A 22,846-nucleotide genomic window follows, 5' to 3' on the forward strand; every position below is an offset into this window, starting at 1 on the left:
AATGTTGTGGGTTGTCTCAACTGCTGTGGTGGAATTTGTCACAGTTGTCAAAGTGTGAGCAGAGTTTTCAGAGCAGGTTGTTGGATGTAGATTGGCCTGAAGTCACCTCGTGAGATGCAAGCTCTTAATAAAAAGATTTTTTTTTTTAGCTTTCTAATTACATAGCATCAACCAGGTAGAGAAAAGCCTCAAGGAAGAGCTGCACAATTTTAATAATGTTGAGTTAACACAGCATGGAGGAGGTATGGGCTCTAATAGGTGCCCTCTTCACTTGTTGTACAAGTTTTTGGAGCTTTCCAATATTTGCTTGAAGCTTGCATAATGTATGGGGAGTGGTCTGTCTGGTGCTGAAGTGGTTTTTGTTGATTTAAGAGCTTGCACTGAAACAAGCTGCTTCTAAGCATTTGTGACCTGGTAGGATTTTCTCTTGGAATTGAACATCAAAGGGAGAATTTAGAGAGGGCAATCAGAGCAGGATAAGCAGTGAGCAGAGGGAGGAGGAGCTAGTGGAGAAAGAGGGGCTGAGGGGGACTTGCTCTCAGCAGGATGGCCATATCAACAGAGGGTGCTCGGGGAGAAATTCTCTGAGCTCAACTTCAGCAAGAACCAATACATAAGATGACCTTGCTTCATTAAAGAGGTCACAAATGAAATCAGATAACTGCTGGAGACACAACTGAAAGCATGGTAAGGAGAGTATTGCCTCCGGTTGTCAAGGCAATCATTGCTCCGAAACGTTATTCATCTGATTCCATCGAGGCTGCTGCTGGAGATAAAAGCAAAACCTCACAGTTTGCAGTACACTGTACATAAGCGAGGAGGTCACTGATGCTCTCGATACACAGAGGAATATTGTCATCTCATTTCCTCAGAGACAGGCAGGCAGAGCGAGCATGTGGGTTTGCTTGGATTAAAAGCCTCCCCCATGCTGCAGGGTGTCATTGACCACACTCACATTGCTTTGTGTGTGCCTCACGCCTTTTTCAAGAAACAAAAGGGATTTCACTCCCTAGGTGAGCAACTAATGCGCAACCACTGGCAGGGCATCATTCAGGTTAATGTCTGGTATCCTGGCAGTAGACATAAGGACATAAGAAATAGGAGCAGGAGTAGACCATTTGGCCCCTTGAACCTGCTCTGCCATTCTATAAGATCATAGCTGATCTTCTTGTGTTTCGATTTCCACATTCCCACCTAATCCCAATTACCTTTGATTCCCTTGCCTAACAAGAGCCTATCTACCTCTGCCTTAAAAATATTAAATGACCCCCACCTCCACCATCTTCTGAGGCAGAGAGTATCAAAGTCGCACATCCCTCTGAAAGAAAAAAAATTCTCCTCATCTCTGTCCTAAAAGAATGACCCCTAATTTTAAAACATTGTCCCCTAGTTCTGGACCCACCCACAAAAGGAAACATCCTTATGATGTCCACCTTGTCAAGGCTATTCAGGATCTTGTGTACTTCAATCAAATCACCCCTCACTCTTCTAAACTCCAGTGGAAACAAGCCCAGTCTGTCCAACCTTTCCTCAAAAGACAACACACTCATTCCAGGTGTCAATCTAATAAACCTCTTTTGAACCACCTCCAATGCATTTACATCCTTCCTTAGATCAAAACTGCACACAGTATTCGAGGTGCGGTCTCACCAATGTCCTGTATAACTGAAGCATTACATCCTTACTTTTATATTCAATCCCTCTAATAATAAAGGATAGCATTCCATTAGCCTTCTTAATGACTTGCTGTACCTGCACACTAACTTTTTGTGACTTACATGCTCGAACACCTAGATAACTTTGCACTTCAGAATTATGCAGCCATCCTCCATTTAAGTAATACTCTGCTTTTCTGTTCTTCCTGCCAAAGTGAACAACTTCACATTTTCCCACGTTAAACTGCCCACTCACTCAACCTACCTATATCCATCTGCAACCCCCTCATGTCCTCTTCACAACATACTTTCCTACCTATCTTTGTGTCATCTGCAAATTTAGCTACCATGTCTTCACTCCCCTCATCTAAGTCATTGATGTAAATTGTAAAGAGTTGAGGCCCCAGCACAGACTCCTGTGGGAATCTACCTGTCACATCCCGCCAATCCGAAAAAGATCCATTTATGCATACTCTCTGCATTCTGCCAGCCAGCCAATCTTCTATCCATGCTAATATGTTTCCCCCTACACCATATACTTTTATTTTCTACAATAACTTTTGATGTGGCACCTTATCAAATGCTTTCTGGAAATCCAAGTGCAGTGTGAGAAAAAATTTCCCCCCATTGCGGGGAAGTGTAGAAGCAGGAGCACCTCCAATCGGCACCCCTGATCGGGGGCGCGTTGCCATTTTGCATGGGCAGGCCAATTAAGGCCTGCCCAGCATGACGTCCACCAGGAAGCGCTATGCGCTCCCTGTGCAGGCGGTGGGGGGGGGTGGTTCCCTCGTGCACAAAAGAGCACACAGATCTCCCTGAGGCAAAGTGTTGCCTCAGGGAGATCGGCTCTGATTTAAAACTTTTAATAAACATATTTTAAAAATTTCCCTGCCATGTCCCCTCAAGTGACGCTGTCACATGAGTTGGGACATGTCCATAAGTTTTATTGAAACCTTTCTTAAAAATTTAAATACCCTCATGAAACCTCATCTGTGAGTGAGGTTTCATGCTTTTTCTGAAGGCCGCCAGGGCTCCCAGCCTGCCCGCCAACCTTAAGGTTGGACGGGCAGGTCCATTAATAACCTTAATTAGTTTTCCAATGGCCTCAATAGGTCGTTGACAGGTCGGCGGGCGTGCAGCTGACTCGGCTGGCGCCCCCACCAACCTGAAAATGGAAATGACGCGGGGTGACATCGGGAGTTCAACCCGACGTCATCCTGCATCATTTTACGTGTCGGCGAGTGGGCCCTGCCCCCGATCGCTGACCGGAAGATCCTGCCTTATGTCTACAGGCTCCCCTTTATCCACTGCGCATGTAACTCCTTTAAAAAACTCCCAATAAATTGGTTGAACATGATTTTCCTTTCACAAAACCGTTCTGACTCTTTCTGATTGCCTTGAGCTCTTATAAGCTGATCGATTCTAATGACTTCCCCGTGACAAACATCAAGCTAACTGGCCTATAGTTTCCTGTTTTCTGCCTCCCTCCCTTCTTGAATAGAGGGGTCATATTTGCTACTTTCCAGTCTGATGGAACCTTTTCAGATTCTAACGAATTAAAAAAAATTAACTCCCTCATTAGCCACCTTTTTTAAGAATGTGATCCATCGGGGCCGGAGACTTGCCAGCCCGCAGCTCCATCAATTTGCTCAGTACCATTTCCCTACAGGTTTCAATTTCACCAAGTTCCTCTCTCCCTTTCACTTCCTGATTTGCAACTATTACTGGAATGTTTTTTGCATCCTCTATAGTGAACACAGAAGCAAAATATGTGTTCATTTCTTCCGCCATTTCCTTATTATCTACTATTATATCCCCACTGTCATTCTCTAGAGGACCAACACTAACTTTACTTACTCTTTTCCCTTTTAAATACCTGTAGAAGCTCTTGCTATCTGTTTCACATTTCAGGCTAGCTTCCTCTCATACTCTAATCTCTTTCTCCTGATAAACCTTTTAGTCATGCTCTGCCATTCTTTATATTCTGTCTTTAATTCCTTCATTCTATGGCAGTCTTCTGTACCACTTGTATTTGAATCACCACAGCAAATCAAAGGCTGGCTTGGCTCACAAGGGTGATCCACTTATGACATGGTTCACAACTCTGGCCTGGAACCCGTGCACAAGTGCAAAGCATGGGTGCTGGATAAGACTGTGGATGGCTTTTGGGTGCAATTTCACTCAGCTCTGGGAACAGAAGGTCCAGATTTTGACTGCACCATTTCTGCCTAGGCTGACAGGCAACAGCAAGGGCACTGGTGGAGCAGCAGGGGTGGGAAAGGAATGCTGTTATCTGTTTAATGCTGGGGAATTGAATACAAAAGTAGAGAAGTGATGCTTCAGTTATGCAGGACATTGGTGAGACCACATCTGGAGTACTGTGTACAGCATTGATCTCCTTATTTAAGGAAGAATGTAAATACGTTGGAAGCAGTTCAGAGAAGGTTTACTAGACTAATACTTGGAATGGGCGGATTGTCTTATGAGGAAAGGTTGGACAGATTAGGCTTGTATCCACTGTAGTTTAGAAGAGTAAGCCATGTCTTGATTGAAACATATAAGATCCTCCAAGGTCTTCACAGGGTGGATGTGGAGAGGATGTTTCTTCTTGTGGGAGAATCTAGAACTAGGGGTCACTGTTTAAATTTAAATAAATTTAAGACAGAGAAGGAGAATTTTTTTTCTCTCAGATGGTTGTAAGTCTTTGGAACTCTCTTCCTCAAAAGACAATGGAAGCAAAGTCTGAATATTTTTAGGGCAGAGCTAGATAGATTCTTGATAAGCAAGAGGGTAAAAGGTTATCAGGAAGGTGGGAATGTGGAGTTGAGGTTACAATTAGATCAACCATGATCTTAGTGAATAGCGGAGCAGACTTGAGGGGCCAAGTGGCCTACTCTGCTCCTGGTTCGTATGTTCGTATCCTGAAAGAGGACAACAGGTTTGTGCTTCATTGAGCTACTGACACTATCCTGTGGTAGCACCTCAGAAATCCTAGTAATTTGTTGGCTAACTGATTGATGGATTACTATGATGTCATGAAACCTTCTTTGAACAATGATATCTGGTGTGATAATGGCAGCAATCTAAGCTTCCACTGCAGCATTCCGACTTTTGATGAAGCTGATAAAAGCAAAATACTGCAGATGCTGGAAACCTAAAATAAAAACAGAAAATGCTGGAAAAACTTAGCAGGCCTGAGAGCACCTGCGGAGAGAAAAACAGAGTTAACGTTTCGAGTCTGTATGAGTCCGCCCTGAAGAAGGGTCATACAGACTCGAAATGTTAACTCTGTTTCTCTCTCCATAGATGCTGTCAGACCTGCTGAGTTTTTCCAGCATTTTCTGTCTTTGATGAAGTTGTTTGTGTTGCAACGGAAGCTGTGACATTGGCATCAGGCTCTGCATTAAAGTAGGTTCCAGAGGTGTGCTGATGCAGGTGGCCCTACCACCATTCTATGTTAGAAACGATGGGCTCCAAGTCTGCGCAAATCCCTGTGCCAAGTGGCGCTGGACTCCTCCATGCTCATTGACTTTGAGCCCAGGCTTTTTGGCAGGATTACCAGTGCATCAAGCATTTGATTATATACACACATTAGCCTTCTTCTGTAGCTTCACCCATTAAAGTTCCTATTGGACTTCCCTGCAGTAAAACTAGTGTGTAACTTTGTTTTCTGACAAGTTTGCACCTGCACTATCCTTTCTCCCCACTCTGACTCCTGTGCACTTGTACCTGATGCCTCACCATGTGTAGATCCCTCCACCACCCTAGCCTGTAAAATATGTCAGCATGTGAGATGGTTGCTGGCAGTGTAAGGTCGAGTGATCGCATCTCTTCAACTTTGCTGTCTTCTTCCTCCATAGAAAGCTCCAGTTCTTGATCATCTGAAATGAAAGATTTGGGTTGTGATGTGGGGAAGGAGAATGTACGAAGTGCATGCTTACATCATCGCCAGTTAATAAGTCATAAGAGAATGTGGGATGTTAAAAACTGGAATGAGAGGAGGATTAGATATGCAGATAACCTCACCATCGATCGCATTCAGCCCACTCGTGGTCACAACCTCTGTGATGCCCCTTCCCATGATGGCCAGGAATGTCTCCTCCATGGAGGTGAAAACAAATGGTTGTCCTCCTCCAGTTCTTTCTCATTGCCTCCTGTTATGTGCCACCTTCTCCTGCAAGAAAGAGGGAAGTGTGTCAATGAGTGTTGTGCAACATGTTCCCTTGATATTGCTCTCATGGTTAACTAACTGCCAGCATGTGCAAGCTGTGAGTTGTAGGTGCAAGTCTTGCCATAGTGGTAAATGTATGAGGGTGAGGTAAAACATATGCATTTTAGGGTTCAGTACTGATTAATAGAGATTGTTGGTGGTTGGGTAATTGGGGTGCAGTAAATTGAGCAGTAGGTGGGGCTAGTGTTACAGTTGGTAGGGTATCCCCTTTTCAAAATGAACTCACTCATCTTGAAAATTCTTGAGAGATTGTTAAACTTTTTCCTGTGCTGCATCCATTTTCTTAGAGTAACACTCCTGTCTTATATTTCTGCTGTTAATTATTCCTAATGTTTATTGAGCCTATGTCTGGAGAGTTTCCTGGTGCTCTAGGAATACAGGATTGCCTCTCCTTCTTTCCACCACTTCCACCAAGGCTTCATTGCATTGTCTGATAACCTTTGTGCTTGCGTTCTACATGTTCAGGCGTTGCTCAAGATATCACAATCCGGATTGTCTTTTGAAAAAAAAAAACTCCTACCATTTCTTTCAGCCACAATACACTTCCCTTTTAAAAATGCAGGCGGTCTTTAAAAAGCACCAGACACCTGTTACATTGCACCCCCTGCTGATCTTTTTCTAATCTTTCCCTTCAGGTATAATTCTTGCTGGGGTGTCCGGTTTTCTTGGGCATCAGCACAGCCTGGATGTTGGGCAGACTCCTGCCCTTGGCTATGGTGACCCCTCCCAGCAGCTCGTTGAGCTCCTCATCTTTGTAAATGGTGAGCTGTAGATGGCGGGGGATGATGCGGGTCCTCCTGTTGTCCTGGGCTGCATTGATGGCCAGCTCGAGGAGCTCCGTGGTCAGGTACTCAAGGACAGCTGCCCAGTAGACAGGGGATCTGGTCCCAACACACACAGCATGGTGACCCTTGCACAGTAGCCGGTGGATGAGGCCAACGGGGAACTGGAGGCCGGCTCTGGGGAGTGGGTCCTGGCTTGGCGTGCCTTTAGCCTCCGGTTTTACCACAGCCCGACATCTTGCTGTTGAAAATCTTCACCAATCTGATGTGTGCAGCCAATGAAAGCAGGGTAATGCTGATTGAATATAGAAATGATGTAAAATCATGTCAATGTGCTGCCTGCAATGGAATAGATGAGTGCGAGTCAATCACTTACCATGATCCCCTACTCTTTTTGGAGGTTAAGCAATTTTACATCCTATTTTTCAGTACTTAAAGCTGGTTTGAGTATTCCTACTCCACTAACATTGACTTTGTGAATAATGAGAAAAATAGCTAATATTATGCACGTAAAGGTCATCGATGAGGAAATATGCAGCTTTCCTCAGCTGCAATGTTAAGCTAAAAGTTCAATGCCTTACTCCCAGTCTGAACAGTGTTAATGAGTTGAACAAATGACAAGTCTTGAAAGTTCACCATAGCATTGCCAGGAGTAAGTGCAAGTGAATTTGCTTTGATTTATTTCCCAATTTCTTTAAGGCTCTGTGAGCTATTAAGAGAGTAGGTCATAATTTGCTGTAGCCGGTCATCTAATAGCATCTGCCATTAGTTGGATTTTGAAAAAGAAATTTTGACAGAAAGGAAGACTAGATTAAGAAAAAAGGCAGAAAAAACAAAAAAATAACATTTAAAATGTTTTGATTTCAGTATTTGCAATAAGGGAAGGCGATGGTATAGTGGTATTGTTGCTGGACTACTAATCCAGAAATCCAGGGTAATGTTCTGGGGGCCTGGGTTTGAATCCTGCCATGGAAGATGGTGGAATTTGAACTCAATTAAAAAAAAGAATCTGGAATTAAAAGTCTAATGATAACCATGAAACAATTGTTGTAAAAATCCATCTGGTTCACTAATGCCCCTTTAGAGAAGGAAATCTGCTGTCCTGGCCTACATGTGACTCCAGACCCACAGCAATGTGGTTGACTCTTAAATGCCCTCTGAACGACGGCAACTAGGGATGGGTAATAAATACTGGCCTGACCAGCGATGCCCACATCCCATGAAAGAAAAAAGAACAATTATAACCTGAAGGAATAAAACTTCAGATTTGTCTTGGTCAATTTTCAGAGTCAGAGAGGTTATTTGCCAGTAAATAACACATCACATTATCAAAAGGTTACTTAAACAGAAATGGGCAACTTAATTATCTGTGGAAAGTGGGTTCATATATGTACAGCACAAGTACAACAAGCTTAAATCATTTAGTGCTTTTCAGTTTTGAGTCAGATGCTGTTTTCAGGAGGCTAGAAACAGATTGACACAACTTGGACAGCAACCTTTGGATATTTACATTTAATTGTGCAAATGTTGCAGTTTGCAACTGCCCCTCACCTACATTTGGTGTATCCTTTGTGCATCAATAACGGCAAGTGCCAATAGCCTCACTGTTATTTTGACAGCAAATTATGGTCCAATGGTTTATTGGTTTATATTCTCTACGGCAAAAAGATTAACTTTCTAGAAATTAATAATTATCTTGTGTAGTAAGAAGCAGTTCAAAAGCAAACATTTTTAAACTACTAAGCAAAGTGCTTACCTGTGAAAACATTGCTCACTTCATAGCTGGATTAGTGAACTTTGATAAATTCATTAAGGTTAAGTATCTTGTTAGTTGCAAGGGAAATGTCAACAGGACATAGCAACAGATACATTTCCATGTGGGATTTCCATTCTGGGGTCTGGACCCATACATCATGATGACTTCCGTGTGCCGGCCACGCAAACATGCATGCATTGCAATTTTGGTATGCAAAGTTACTAATTAGCCAATTATCAACAGCAAACACAGGAAGAGGGTGGAACTGAGGTAGCAGCAGGCCTGCGGGTGGCAGACATTACTGAGGTTGCCATTTGCCTCAGGGATACAGGAGGGTGCAGAGCAAAGAGCAGCAAATAAGGAGCACAAAGTGCAAGACAAATCTAATCCAGCCAATTACTGCCCTACCATCTACTCTCAATCATCAATAAAGTTATGGAAGGTGTCATCAACAGTACTATCAAGTAGCACCTTCTCGGCAATAACCTGTTCACCTGCTCAGTTAAGGTTCCACCAGGGCCACTTGGCTCTGGACCCCATTAGAACTGTGGTCCAAATATGGACAAAAGAGTTGAATTCCAGAGGTGAGGTACGAATAACTGGCCTTGGCATCAAGGCTGTGTTTGTCTGAGTGTGATATCAAGGACCCCTAGTAAAAATGAAGTCAGGGGAAAAAACTCTCCATTGGTTGGAATCATACTTAGCACAAAGGAAGAGGTTGTGGTTGTTGGAGGTCAATCATCTGTCCCATGAGTTAATTGCAAGAGTTTCTCAAGGTAGTGTTCGAGGTCCAACAATTATCAGGTGCTTCATCAATGACCTTCTCTCCAACATAAGGTCAGAAGAAGGATATTTGCTGATAATTGCACATGGTTCAATACCATTTGCAATTCCTCAGATACTGAAGCAGTCCATGCCCGCAAGCAGCAAGGCCTGGATAACATTCAGGCTTGGGCTGGGAAGTGGCAAGTAACATTTGCAGTACACAAGTACCAGGCAATGGCAATCTCCAACAAGAGAGAGTCTAACCATTTCCCCTTGACATTCAATGCCATTATCATTGCTGAATTCCCTACCAACATCATCACAGGGGGTTAGCATTGTATAGAAACTTAACTAGACCAACCATATAAATACTGTGGCTATGAGAGCATGTCAGAAGCTGGAAATTCTGCGGAGAGTAACTGACCTTCTGACTCCCCAAAGCCTGTCCACATTTTACAAGGCACAAGTCAGGATTGTTATGGAATACTCTCCACGTTCCTGGATAAGTGCAGCTCCATCAACACTTTTTTTTTATTCATTCATGGAATGTGGGCTTCGCTGGCGGGGCCAGCATTTATTGCGCATCCCTAGTTGTCCTTGAGAAGATGGTGGTAAACTGCCTTCTTGAACTGCTGCAGTCCATGTGATGTAGGTACACCCAGTGCAGTTGGGTAGAGAGTTCCAGGATTTTGACCCAGTGACAGTGAAGGAATGGCGATATATTTCCAAGTCAGGATAGGGAACTTCCAGGTGGTGGTGTTCCCATCTATCTGCTGCCCTTGTCCTTCTAGATGGTCATGGTTGTGCGTTTGGGAGGTGTTGTTGAAGGAGCCTTGGTGAATTCCTGCAGTGCATCTAGTAAATGGTACACACTGCTGCTACTGTGCGTTGGTGGTGGAGGGAGTGAATGTTTGTGGATGTGGTGCCAATCAAGTGGCCTGCTTTGTCCTGGATGGTGTCAAGCTTCTTGAGTGTTGTGGGAGTTTCACTCATCCAGGCAATTGGGGAATACTCCATCACACTCCTGACTTGTGCCTTGTAGATGATGGACATGCTTTGGAGAGTCGGGTCACGATTCTGAGCATCTGACTTGCTCTTGTAGTCACAGTATTCGTATGGCTAGTCCAGTTCAGTTTCTGGGCAATGGTAACTCCAAGGATGTTGATAGTGGGGGATTCAGTGATGATCATGCCATTGAACATCAAGGGGCGATGGTTGGACATAGTCGTTGCCTGACACTTGTGTGGCGCGAATGTTACTTGCCACTTGTCAGCCCAAGCCTGGATATTGTCCAGGTCTTGCTGCATTTGGACATGGACTGCTTCAACTGGACTGCTTAAGAAGCTCGCCACAACCCAGGACAAAGCAATCCACCTTGCTTGGCACCCCACCCATCAACTTAAATATTCACTCCTTCCATTACTGACACATATTACCAGAAGTGTGTACCATCTAAGCGACACAGGCTCCTTCAACAGCACCTTTCAAACCCCTACCTCTACCACCTAAATGAACTTGAGAAGCAGACAAATTAGAATAGCAACATCAGCCAGTTTCCCTCCAAGTCACACAACATCCTGATTTGAAACTATATCGCTATTCCTTCACTGTTATCGGGTTAAAATCCTGGAACTCTCTCCCTAACAGCACTGTAGGTGTACCTACACCAGATGGACTGCAGCAATTCAAGAAGGGGGTTCACCACCACCTGCTCAAGAGCAATGAGGGATGGGCAATAAATGTGTGTTTTGCTTGTGGTGCTCAGACTCTAATAACGAATATATAAAAAATAAAGGTAATGTAAAAAGAGTTGCTAACCAATTTTTGAACAAAATGAAAACTGTAACACTAATGATAGGTCACATTGAAATAGAATGAAAATTAGAACTATGGCCAAATGCAAATTTGAAAAATGTTTTTTAAATTAAGTGTCAATTCTCAGGATATTAAAATGAAATTAATTTTTAAAAGAAGAGTTTTTAATGTTGAAAGCAGCAGAATCATAATAAACTGGTATCATTTTTAATTACAATATAGCAAGTTAACAAATTCAATTGAAATCATTGGCAATGAGATGTTTAATTAATCTGTCACTTCTGACCTTAGTACATGCAGATGAAGAGTGATTAACTTGGATTATCTGTGTCTGGTTCTTATGTGAACAAAGGAAACATTAAAGTGGAAATGATAAAGAAGGTTTATAACATCATTTAAGATCTCGAAAGCAATTTATCTTCATGGAAATTCATTTAATGAAAGAATTGTGACATATGTCCAAGTCAGGATGACGGGTGAATTGGAATGGATGATGCCAGAAAACAGAAAATGCTGGCAAACGCAGCAGGTCAGGTAGCATCTGCGGAGCAAATCAGAATAAACATTTCAGGTTGATAACCTTTCTTCAGAACTGAGCAAGATTAGAAGTGTACTAGGTTTTAGTTGAGCATGGGAGGGGGCAGGAGGAACAAAAGAGAAAGACTGTGATTGGGAGGGGGAGGGGGAAGCAGGGGAGATAAAATGACAAAAGGTTTTATGGTACAAAAGCTAAAGAGAGTGGTAATGAGTATAGTTAAAAAAAGATGTGTCAAAGTAAAGTGTGCATGGCTACAAAGCAGCTATCTGAGGGCAACATGAAGGGATAAAGAAAGAAATGAAACAAGACTGAACCAGCAATAAAAAAGGAAAGAACAAGATGAGGCAGAGGTATGATATAAAATTGTTGAACTCAATATTGAGTCCAGAAGGTTGAAGTGTACTGGGTCGAAAGATAAGATGCTGTTCCTCAAACTTGCATTGAGCTTCATTGGAACACTATAGCAGGCCAAGGATAGAATAGTAAGAGTGGGAGCAAAGTGGGGAATTAAAATGACAAGCGTTATAAAGCTTGCAGACTGAACAGAGGTGTTCTGCAAAGTGATCACCCAGTCTATGTTTTGTTTCCCCAATGTAGAGGAGACCACATTGTGAGCAGCGAACAGTATACTAAATTGAAAGAAATACAAGTAAATCGCTGCTTCACTTGGAAGGAGTATTTGGGGCTTGGATGGTAAGAAAGCAGATAAAAGGACAGGTATTGCATCTCTTGTGTTTGCATGGAAAGGTGCCGTAGGAAAAGGAGGGGGTGTGGGGGGTGACTAAAGAGTGGACCAGGGTGAGACAGAATGAATGGTCCTTTCAGAATGCTGAAAGGGGGATGCAGGGAAAGATGTTTTTGGTGGTGGCAGCCTGCTGGAGGTGGCGGAGATGTCAGAGGATGATCTTTTGAATACAAAGGCTGGTGGGGTGGAAGGTGAAGATGAGGAGAAACCCTATCATGGTTCTGGTAGGGAAGGGGAAAGGTGAGAGCAGAAGTGCATGAAATTGATCAGACATGGTGGAGGGCTCTGTCAACCATGGTGGGAGGGAATCCTTGATTGAGGAAAAAGGAAGACTTATTTTTGACTTAGTTTTGCAATAGTATGAAAGGTTGCACTGTTTGAACAGATGAGATGGAGATAGAGAAACTTGGAAAATGGAATAGAGTCCTTACAGGAAGGGGTGTGTGAGGAAATGTGGTTAAGTGTGGTGCAGCGAAGGTTCACTAAATTGGTCCTATGATGAGAGGCTGAATAAATTGGGCTTATATTCTTTAGGGTTTAGAAGGATGAGTGGCGATCTCATTGAAACCTACAAAATTCTGAAGAGGCTTGATAGAGTGGACGCTGAGAATTTTTTTCCCATTGGTCGGGGAATCTAAAACACCGGGGCACAGTCTCAGGATAAGATACTGATCATTTAGGACTGAGATGAGGAGAAATTTCTTCACTCAAAGCGTTTTGAATCTTTGGAATTCTCTACCCCAGAGAGTTGTGGATGCTCTTTCATTGAACATAGTTAAGGCTGGGATAAGCAGATTTTTGGTCTCAAAGACAACTAAGGGATGTGGGGAGCAGCCTTGAAAAGAGAGTTGAAGCCCCAAATCAGTCACAGTCATATTGAATGGCCTAGCAGGCTCGATGGGCCATGTGGTCTACTTCTGTTCCTATTTCTTAAGTTCTTATGTTAAGGTAACTGTGGGAGTCTGTGGGTTTGTCGAGGAAGGGAGGGGAAGAATCAGAAATGGACCAGGTGAAGGTGAGAGAAGGGTAGAAATTGGAAACAAAGTCAAATAAATTTTCCAGTTCATGGTGAGAGTAGGAAGCGGCACCAACACTGTCATCAGTGTACTGGAAAAAGAGGTGAGGGAAGGAGCTTGAGTCGACTGAAATAAGGGTTGTTCCACATATCCCACAAAAAGGCAGTCACAGCTAGGACCCATGTGGGTACCTATAGCAACACCTTTTATTTGGGGGAAGTGAATCTGCAGTGCATGTTGGAGATAGTATGTAGTGAAAGCACAGTTTATTACTGGTGGAAGCTGAATATTAAGTCCAGTGGCAGGGGCACTGATCAAGAAAACTGTTCTGTCAGAATGGTGTTTAGCTTCTTAGATGCTGCTGAGCCTGCAGCAAAGCAGTTGTGAATATTCCATCAAAATCTTGCCTTGAGCTCTGTGGAAAGACTTTGTTTAGTCAGGTGAGCCATTAATTGCAGATTACTAAGTCTCTGCTTTGTTCTTGGAGTCATGATATCGAGATGGCTGATTCAGTTAAGTTTCTGGTTAATGGTAATCTCTAGGTGTTGATGATGGAATACTTCATTGATGGACATGCCACTGAAGCCAGGAAAAATGGCTTTCTAAAGTTTGAGATGATCAATACCTGGCAGTTCGGTGGCACGATGTTACATGCTACTTGTTAACCCTAGCCTAGATGTTACCCATATCCTGTTGTAGACTGGAATGGGCTGCTTTATTATTGAAATAGATGTAAATGGAGCTGGAATTGTGAGGAAACAGCTTCACTCTGGATCTTATATCCAAATCCAGATCTTATATCTGCCAGCACCACTCAAATCCTGACCTCATTAGAGCCTAGGTCCAAACATGGACAAGAGAGCTTAACTTAAGAGGTGAGGTGAGAGTGACTGTCCTTGACATCAAGACCTCATCTGACCAAGTGTGGCATCAAGGAGCACTAGAAAAACTGAAGCCAATGAGAATCAGGGGGAAATCTCTCCACTGGTTGGAGTCATGGTTATGTTTGTTGGAGGTCAATCATCTCAGCTCTGGAACATCACTGCAGGAGTTCCTCAGGGTAGTGTCCTAGGCCCAACCATATACAGCTGCTTCATCAATGACCTTCCCTCCATCATAAGGTCAGAAGTGGTGATATTCGTGGCTGATTGCACAAAGTTCAGCACCATTCACAACTCCTCGGACACTGAAGCCAGCCATGTCCACATGTAGCAAGACTGGACAATATTCAGGCTTGGGCTGATAAATGGCAATAAAATTCGTACCACACAAGTGCCAGACAATGACCATCTCCAACAAGAGAGAATCTAACAATCTCTGCTGCATCTCACCATCACCTGCATCCAGTGACTGAATAAATAAATGAAAAATAGTCATTGGTGAAGCAGCTAAAGATGGTAGGGCCTAGGGCACTTCTCTGAGGAACTCCAGTAGTGATATCTTGAGCTATGATGACTGGCCTCGATCAACCATAGCCATATTGCCTAATGCAAACTGGGGGACTAACATCTCATCTTCCGATTAGGCACTTCAGAGCTTTCCCGTTTAACAATGAGTTCAACAATTTCAGGCCATGAGCTCTCTCCCCCATCTTTCCCTCCTTTTTAAGCCATTTAAAAAAAATTATGTTCATTTATTTCTTTTTATTTACTTATTCAGTTTTTAAAATTTTTAAAAATTTGATTAAATTAATTTTTAAAAATCCTTTTTTATCCATTTTCCTCAACACCCCCGACATCCCCCCACCCCGGCCACAGGGCCATCTATCACTTGTTTCTACGTTGTGCTTTCACAGAGCACTGACCCTTGTTCTGCTATTAACACATTCTGCTATCTTACCTTTATAGTAGCTATCAGCACCTTGTTTAATCTTTAACACTACCATTAACACTCCCTTTCTCTTGTGTCCATGACATTTTTGTTAATCTCTCCTGAGCTCCCACGTATCCCTGCCCTTTTCTTTTTCTCACCCTGCTCCATCCCCTTTTAAACTGTACAAAATCCATCACATTTCTACTTCTCTTTAGCTCTGAAGAAGAGTCATACGGATTCAAAACATTGGGCAGAATTTTCCTTTCGGCATGCGGGCACGCGCCCAATGTGCTCAAGTGTGAAATAGCACGCGATGACATCCGGCGAGCATCCCAACGTCATCATGCACTCACGCGATATTTTGGTCAGCGGGCGCACGAGAAAGTCGGCAGCACACCCGCCGACAATTAAGAGACCTATTAAGGCTATTGAAGTGTCAATTAACAGGGGTTTTCGCTGCCTGTCCAACCTTACGGTGGCGGGCAGCCAAATTAGCCAGGCGGCCATTGCATTTTTCAGAAAAGCTCACCAAAGGGTGGGATGAGGTTTCCATGATTAAATTTAAAAAAATTAAAATCTAGGCACAGAATTTTTATAACATCCACGCACAGGTGTCTCATTCTGATGCGTGGACATTTTTTCTGGATTTTAAATTCTGTCTTTATTGATTTTAAATTCGTCAGCTCCCTGAGGCAGTTCTCTGCTTTCAGGGAACTTTCCTTCCACGCTCTCCTGCGCCCGTGCTGACTTCATCCCTCGCTCTCTTCCTGCCCCCACCCCGGCAGCATTGAGCCTTTCATGCTCGCTGGCCGTTAATTGGCCAGCCAGTGTGAAATTGTGGTTGGGGGCCGATCGCAGGTGGTGGCCCGTTCCCCAGCCACTCCTGGGCCAGCCGATCGCGGCCGCACACTGACTCAAAAATTCTACCCATTAACACTGTTTCTCTCTCCATAGATGCTGCCAGACTTGCTGCGTTTTCCAGCATCTTCTGTTTTTATAACCATGTTCCTTTTCACCAGCTATGACTACATCTGTTGACGGGTTTTCCCCTTGATCTCACATTGGCTTCAGTTTTTTGGTGCCATATTTGGTCAAACATTGCCTTGATATTAAGAGTCGCTACTCTTACTTTTCCTCTGCATTCATGTCTGGAGCTGTGCATTATCCATTGGAAAAGCCTGTTGGAGTTTGTTTGATTAATCTTTAATAAGGATTTGCCAGGGGCTTTGGAAGAAACTACCACCATACAGCTGGAGTGCCCATCTGAGTTGGCTGGTAGGCCCTTTTAATGTGCAAATTAAGATTCAATGATGTACATAGTACATAGAACATGCACAGAACACCAACACAGTAATAGCTGTTGGTCCAACTAAACGAGATCTCAGCAGTAAAGTTTTATTATTTTTTATGGGGTTGGAACAAGAATGTTCTCCTGGGCTCCACGAAAACATTCTGAACTAATGCTGCACCATGTTCCCTCTCCTCCTAAGAATGGACGCCCCTCCTTCCCATCTTCGGTTCTAATTTCTTCCACTGGAAGGCTATCCCGGGGCATTTTTTTCCCCGACGTGCAGCCCACTGACCAGGTGGTAATGAGGCCCAGCCCTCTAAATGTACTGGGCGTCTTGTCAGAATTGTTGAATGGCTGGTTGGTCCTCTCCATTTATCAGCCACTTGGTAGTTAAAATCTACCCTTTCTTTTCTTTCATGGGATGTGGGCATCACTGGCTAGGCCAGCATATACTGTCCATCCCTAATTGCCCGAAAGTGGTGGTGAGCTGCCTTCTTGAACTGCTGCAGTCCATGTGGTATAGGTACACCAACAGTGCTGTTAGGGAGGGAGTTCCAGGATTTTGATCCAGCGACAGTGAAGGAATGGCGATATATTTCCAAGTCAGGATGGTGAGTGACTTGGAGGGGAACTTCCAGGTGGTGTTCCCATCTGTCTGCTGCCATTGTCCTTCTAGATGGGAGTGGTCGTGGGTTTAAAAGGTGCTGTCTAAGGAGTCTTGGTGAGTTCCTGCAGTGCATCTTGTAGATGGTACACACTTCTGCCACTGTGCGTCGGTGGTGGAGGGAGTGAATATTTGTGGATGTGGCGCCAATCAAGAGGGCTGTTTTGTCCTGGGAGATATCAAGCTTCTTGAGCGTTGTTGGAGCTGCACTCATCCAGGCAAGTGGGGAGTATTCCATCACACTCCTGACTTGTGCCTTGTAGATGGTGGACAAGCTTTGGAGAGTTACGAGGTGAGTTACTCACTGCAGGATTCCTAGCCTCTGACCTGCTCTTGTAGCCACAATATTTATAAGGCTAATCCAGTTCAGTTTATGGTCAATGGTAACCCCCAGGATGTTGATAGTGGGGGATTCAGCGATGGTAATGCCATTGAATGTCAAGGGGCAAGTATAAGAGTGGATGATAGGCTGACAGTGAATTGGAGAAGGAGACTTGTGAAGGGGGTGGTGGTATAGGAAAGAAATTAAAGATAAACAAACCAGATAATACGGAAGAACGTTCCAGTTCTGCCAGTTAGAGTAGCTTTATTTTTCCAGTTACAAAGCAAGCCATTACCTTACCAAAAGAAACCTTCCACTGCACCTTAATTAAGTTAGTGAACTGGTAACTGCTCCAAGAAAATTATCAGCCATAATCTTTAGTGCTAACACACATCAAACATTCCGGTACTTGTCAGAACAAAGGACAATCAACATCACTTTGTGATTGCTGATTCTTCTTATTCCGTACTTTACATGAGGCAACCCATTTCTTCTACTGTTTTCATATCCAGCAGATTATGTTCTAGGTTGTTTCTGTAACAAAGACTCTTAATTGTAATGTAGATAGGGAGTTAGCCTTACACATAGCTCCCTCATAAGTTGGACTGGTTGGATGAGAAGGGAAGTCGTCACATCAGTCCCATCACTTGAGCATCAGCCTTCTGGCCATCTGTAAGGGCAATCTTGGGGTGGGGAAGGGGGAGAAGGCTGCAGAGGGGACAATGAGCAGGTGCCAGTGCAAAGAAGAAGGTACCCTGTGGCAAGAGTATACAAGTAGAAGATGAGTTACCTCCAGATGTCAGACAGGCAGTATCACTGAAGAATGGTCTTCCTAAGAGGTCATCACAGATCTTTGTGCCATGATGGTGGATCATCTGAACTCATGTTGCATTGGTGGTCATCTGATACCAGTGGAGGTCATTGTGGCAGTAAACATCTGTGTGTCTGGTTCATTCCAGACACTTACTGGAAGCATCTGGCATCTCCCAATCAGCCACACACTACTGCTGCATCAAGGTGGTGACCAATGGCCTCTTCAGGAGTGCCAGCCAGAAATAACACCACCAAACTGATCCAAACGGGTTGAGGGAGCCAGAAAATCCAGGGCCATTGCTGGGTTCTCCCAGGTGCAAGGTGTAATAGTCTGCATGAATGTGGCTATCCAGGCTCCCACAGGCCAGCAGCCTTTATTAACAGGAAGAGGTTCCATGCCATCAACATGCAGATGGTTTGCACCACCCCCAGTTGAACCTGCAGGTGCATCCAAGGTACCATGGGAACAGCCAGAATGCCTACATGCTTAGGCACTCCCAGGTTCCCAAGCTTCTTACCTCACATGCCTTCAAGAATGGATTCTTGGTGACCAAGGATACCCACTAAAGAGATGGTTGCTGTCACCAGTGAGGAACCTTAGAACAGAAGCAGGGGATGTGAGCCATGCAGTGACCTGAGCCACCGTTGAGCAGACCATTGGTCTCCTGAAGATGAAATTCAGGTGCCTGAATAATTCCAGTGAGGCACTTCAATATGCGATGGCCCAAACAAGAGTTTCCCAGAACATGATGATCTGTTGTGAGGCATTGCAGAGTGTGGAGGCTCTGGCCAATGATGATATTGTGGAGCATAAGGAATTCTCAGCTGAGGGGGATGATGAGGAAGCTGATGACCAGCTAAAGCTTGCATAAAAACATGAGGGGTCACATGGAGGGCACAATGACATTGGGACATGGGAGGAGCTCATACATACACAATTCGAGTGACCCTTCCCACTGCATCCATCCTACCAAATAAAAGTTCATATTCAACCTCCACTGTTGTCATTCACCTTGATTATAAGCAAATGCTCTCTTGCTCAGTGCCACCTGGTGCTTTGGACAGTCCAAACGATTACCCCATTCATGCCACGGTAACTTCCAAATAGTCTTTTGGTACTCTTGCACTTCTAGAGGGCCTCCAACAATAGATGGAAATGGCAAGATAACAAAATACATCTTCATTACAAACAGTGGCACAGACAAGATAGTTAAGACGTCACTGTTTGTCTGTCCAAGTGCATCTAGTGTGTTTTCTTAGTTCTTTTACCTGTGCTCCTACATGGTGATCCCCCTTCATTGCCAGTTGTGGCGGAAACAGACTGTTGTCCTTGTTTCCCATGGCTTGGATGATCTTGGTGACTGTCCTCCGGCTGCCTGAGCTTGGAGGGCCCCGACATGCTGAGGGGCTGTTGCATGTATAGAACCCTGCTCTGTCATCATGGGAACTTAAGGTGCTGATGTCACTGGCCAAGGGACTGAGGAGCATCTGTCCATACTCAGAGCCCTGAGAGGAGACCCCAGATGTAGAAGGCAGTCACTCCTCTTCCCTCATGAGGCAAACTTGTACTTCTCAACCTGATATGGATGGGGAACTGGTGGAGACTATACCACAATAGTGGTATTGTCACTTGACTAGTATTCCAGAGACCCATAGTAATGCTCTGGGGATCTGGGTTCAAATTCCACCACTGCAGACGGTGAAATTTGGATTCAATAAAAATAAAGTCTGATGGTGACCACAAAACCATTGCCGATTGTTGTGAAAACCCATTTGGTTCATTAATGTCCTTCAGGGAAGAAAATCTGCTGTCCTTACCTGGTCTAGCCTACATGTGACTACAGACCCACAGCAATGTGGGTGACTCTTAAATGCCCTCTGAATGAAGGCAATTAGGGATGGGCGATAAATGCTGGCCTAGCCAGCGACACCCACATCCCATGAACAGATAAAAAAAAGTCCCCCTCTCACCTTGTCACTGACAGATAGAGCTCATGGACAAGGGCAATGGTATGCAGGTCTGCGCGTGTCTCTTACATCCACTGAGTTGTTTGTTGGATCCAGCTCTCCATGAGAGTCACCAATCACTCGATAGAGGAGGCCAAGCACATAAATTAGTGGGAAATGGGAGCACTCACGGCCAAGATGGGCCACTTCACTGTCCAAGCCAGTGTGTGCATATCCTCTGGAATTTCTGTCAGATCTTCATGCATCTCACGCTGAACTTTCAGCATCTGCTGCCTTAAGGACAACTCAAGAGGTGCATCATTAGCCTAGGACTTAGTGTAAGCTTGGCCTCCCACACTCCTCCACTGTCAGTGGCTTCAGCTAGCACAGTCTCCAAAAGCTGTTCAAGCATGTGCGTGGCGTTCTCATCAGGGTGTGATCCTGAATCTACTCACAAACACATACCCACCGAGGTGAAAGAATCTGTGCTGATGGAAGATGCATGGGAATGATTTTCCGCTGCATCTTCCTCCTTAGAAGTGGGCAATTATCCCCCAGAGACAGCAGTCCTCTGCTTTTGTGGCTGAACTGCGGGAGAAAACAGTAAGATCAAAGGATTTTGGTCTTCCAAACACGGGCCTCCAGAATTGGCTGGTTTTCAGATTGATCTATGTACAATTGAGGGCACAGGAGGGTCAAACTCATGTGCTTCTCCAAGGCTCCCTTGTGTCCCCTCATGAGACAATACACCTTCTTGTGACTGCACTCTTGCCTCACTGTCCACACTGGAGTGACCATCATGCTGCCCTGCCAGTTCAGGAGCTTCCTCCTCTTCTTCCATGGATGTTTCTGTCACTGGTCTGGCTCCTTTCCTTTGCCTTGGGGACCATTGACTCTGGAGGAAACACAGAAGACAGAAGAGGAAAGTCACAGGCCACACAAAAAAAGGCACAACGCCTCAGTGGCTGGCACCCTAGCTGCTGCCATTATGGTCACTGGCATGAATGTAGCATTGTGCATCTCAGGAGTGACCTTGCGAGGTTCAGCAGTGCCAGACTCACACCTCTTGACCTAGCTGCATCCATTCCTTTCACAAGTGATTCTGAATCCTAACCCCATAGCCACCAACATGGTGGGAAACCCTTCTCCTCAGCTACACTCTCACACTTATCTATTCGCTGATCTGTTAAGGGACCCAAGATGTTGTACTCACCCTTGTGGAGCAGAGAAGGTCGTTGACATGCTTGAGGCATTGCAGCCTGGTTCTCCAGACGAGCCCATGGCCACTGACCTCCTCTGCGGCCTCCATCCACGCTAGCTTGGTTAAGCTGGGTGGTCTCCTATTCTTGCCCCTGGTGAAGGGAACCTCCAGCCTTGTCCAAGTAGCCTGGAAGAGAACCTGCAGGGAGCTGTCACCCAGAATTTTTCTTATGCCAGGCCAAGAAGTCCCCCCGTCCTCTGGTCTTCGCTATGCCAGCTTCACTGACCTCTTGGCTCTCTTCCAGTGGCAGGAGGAGTGGAGCTTGAGTCCCACTCCACAGCAGCCCTCTGGAGGTCTTCTGAGGCTGCTGTGGAGTGGGACTCAAGCTGCTGGATATGAAGGCCTGAAGCAGCTTTCCAGTGCTAGCAGTGCCTAAGGTGGCAGCAGCATGTCTGACGGTATCAGCTGATGATATGGCCATGAATGTTCAGCCACCCGCCTGACAACTGTTAATTGGCTGGTCAGCATGGGATTCCATGGAGAACGGGGATCAGGATGGGAGGGCCAGTGACACCAGCTTCCGGTCCCCATTTCCTTTCCTTGTTGGGTCACATACCAGCCCAAAATTCTCATCTCTGCTTCCTAACATGTAAGTACTGATGAACTAATGCAAATTAGTAGACAAAATATTCTATTCAAGAAAAGACGTTAAACATCAAGAGCATAGGGTGAGTATTTCTAAGTATCCAACATTCTTAAAAGCCAGTAAAGTGGGGGTACCCCAATTTGGGTTGTTTACCTCAGAAACAATCTTATCTGCGAAGGTATATAATTAATAAATAATATGATAATATACCATACAGGTGTAATTTTTATAAAACACAGCAGCATAGTTACATCAATAGAACTTATTTTTCAAATTACATTCCTAATATTAAGTGACCAGCCTGTGAAATTAAGTGCTGAATGAATTTTATACCAAAACAGCCCATGCTATATATCATGTCAGTTCCCTTCTGGCAGCCAGGCAGCCTGTAGATTCAGAAATAACTCTTCACATTGTATTACCTATTCATTTCATCAGAACATTTCACTTTTCAAAATCAGTCCTAATGATGTATGAAGAATGACAGCATGTGACCCTGTCAGGTCCAATCAAAGATTCAGTGATCGCTGATACGGTAGAATATAAAAAAACGATATTTCAGTCTATGATATGGCTGGACAGTTTTTCTGTGACTTCATATATAATATTATCATAGTCATTTACAGAAAAGAAGAGTAACATTGAGTGCTTCATATTTGATATATGCGGGCTGTTTACATTGACTCCTATAATTTCACAAAAAGCATTGCTCAGCTTTAGCTTTTTTATGCTTTAAATGACATTTGCCTTGAATTAACAGATACAAAAGGGAAGGCAACATTGACTGTTCCTTTAAATAAATTATTCTAAACCATTAACAACAACCTGCATTTATATAGCACCCTTA

The sequence above is a fragment of the Cetorhinus maximus genome, chromosome 5, assembly GCF_964194155.1.
Source record: "Cetorhinus maximus chromosome 5, sCetMax3.hap1.1, whole genome shotgun sequence".
Lineage (NCBI taxonomy): Eukaryota > Metazoa > Chordata > Chondrichthyes > Lamniformes > Cetorhinidae > Cetorhinus > Cetorhinus maximus.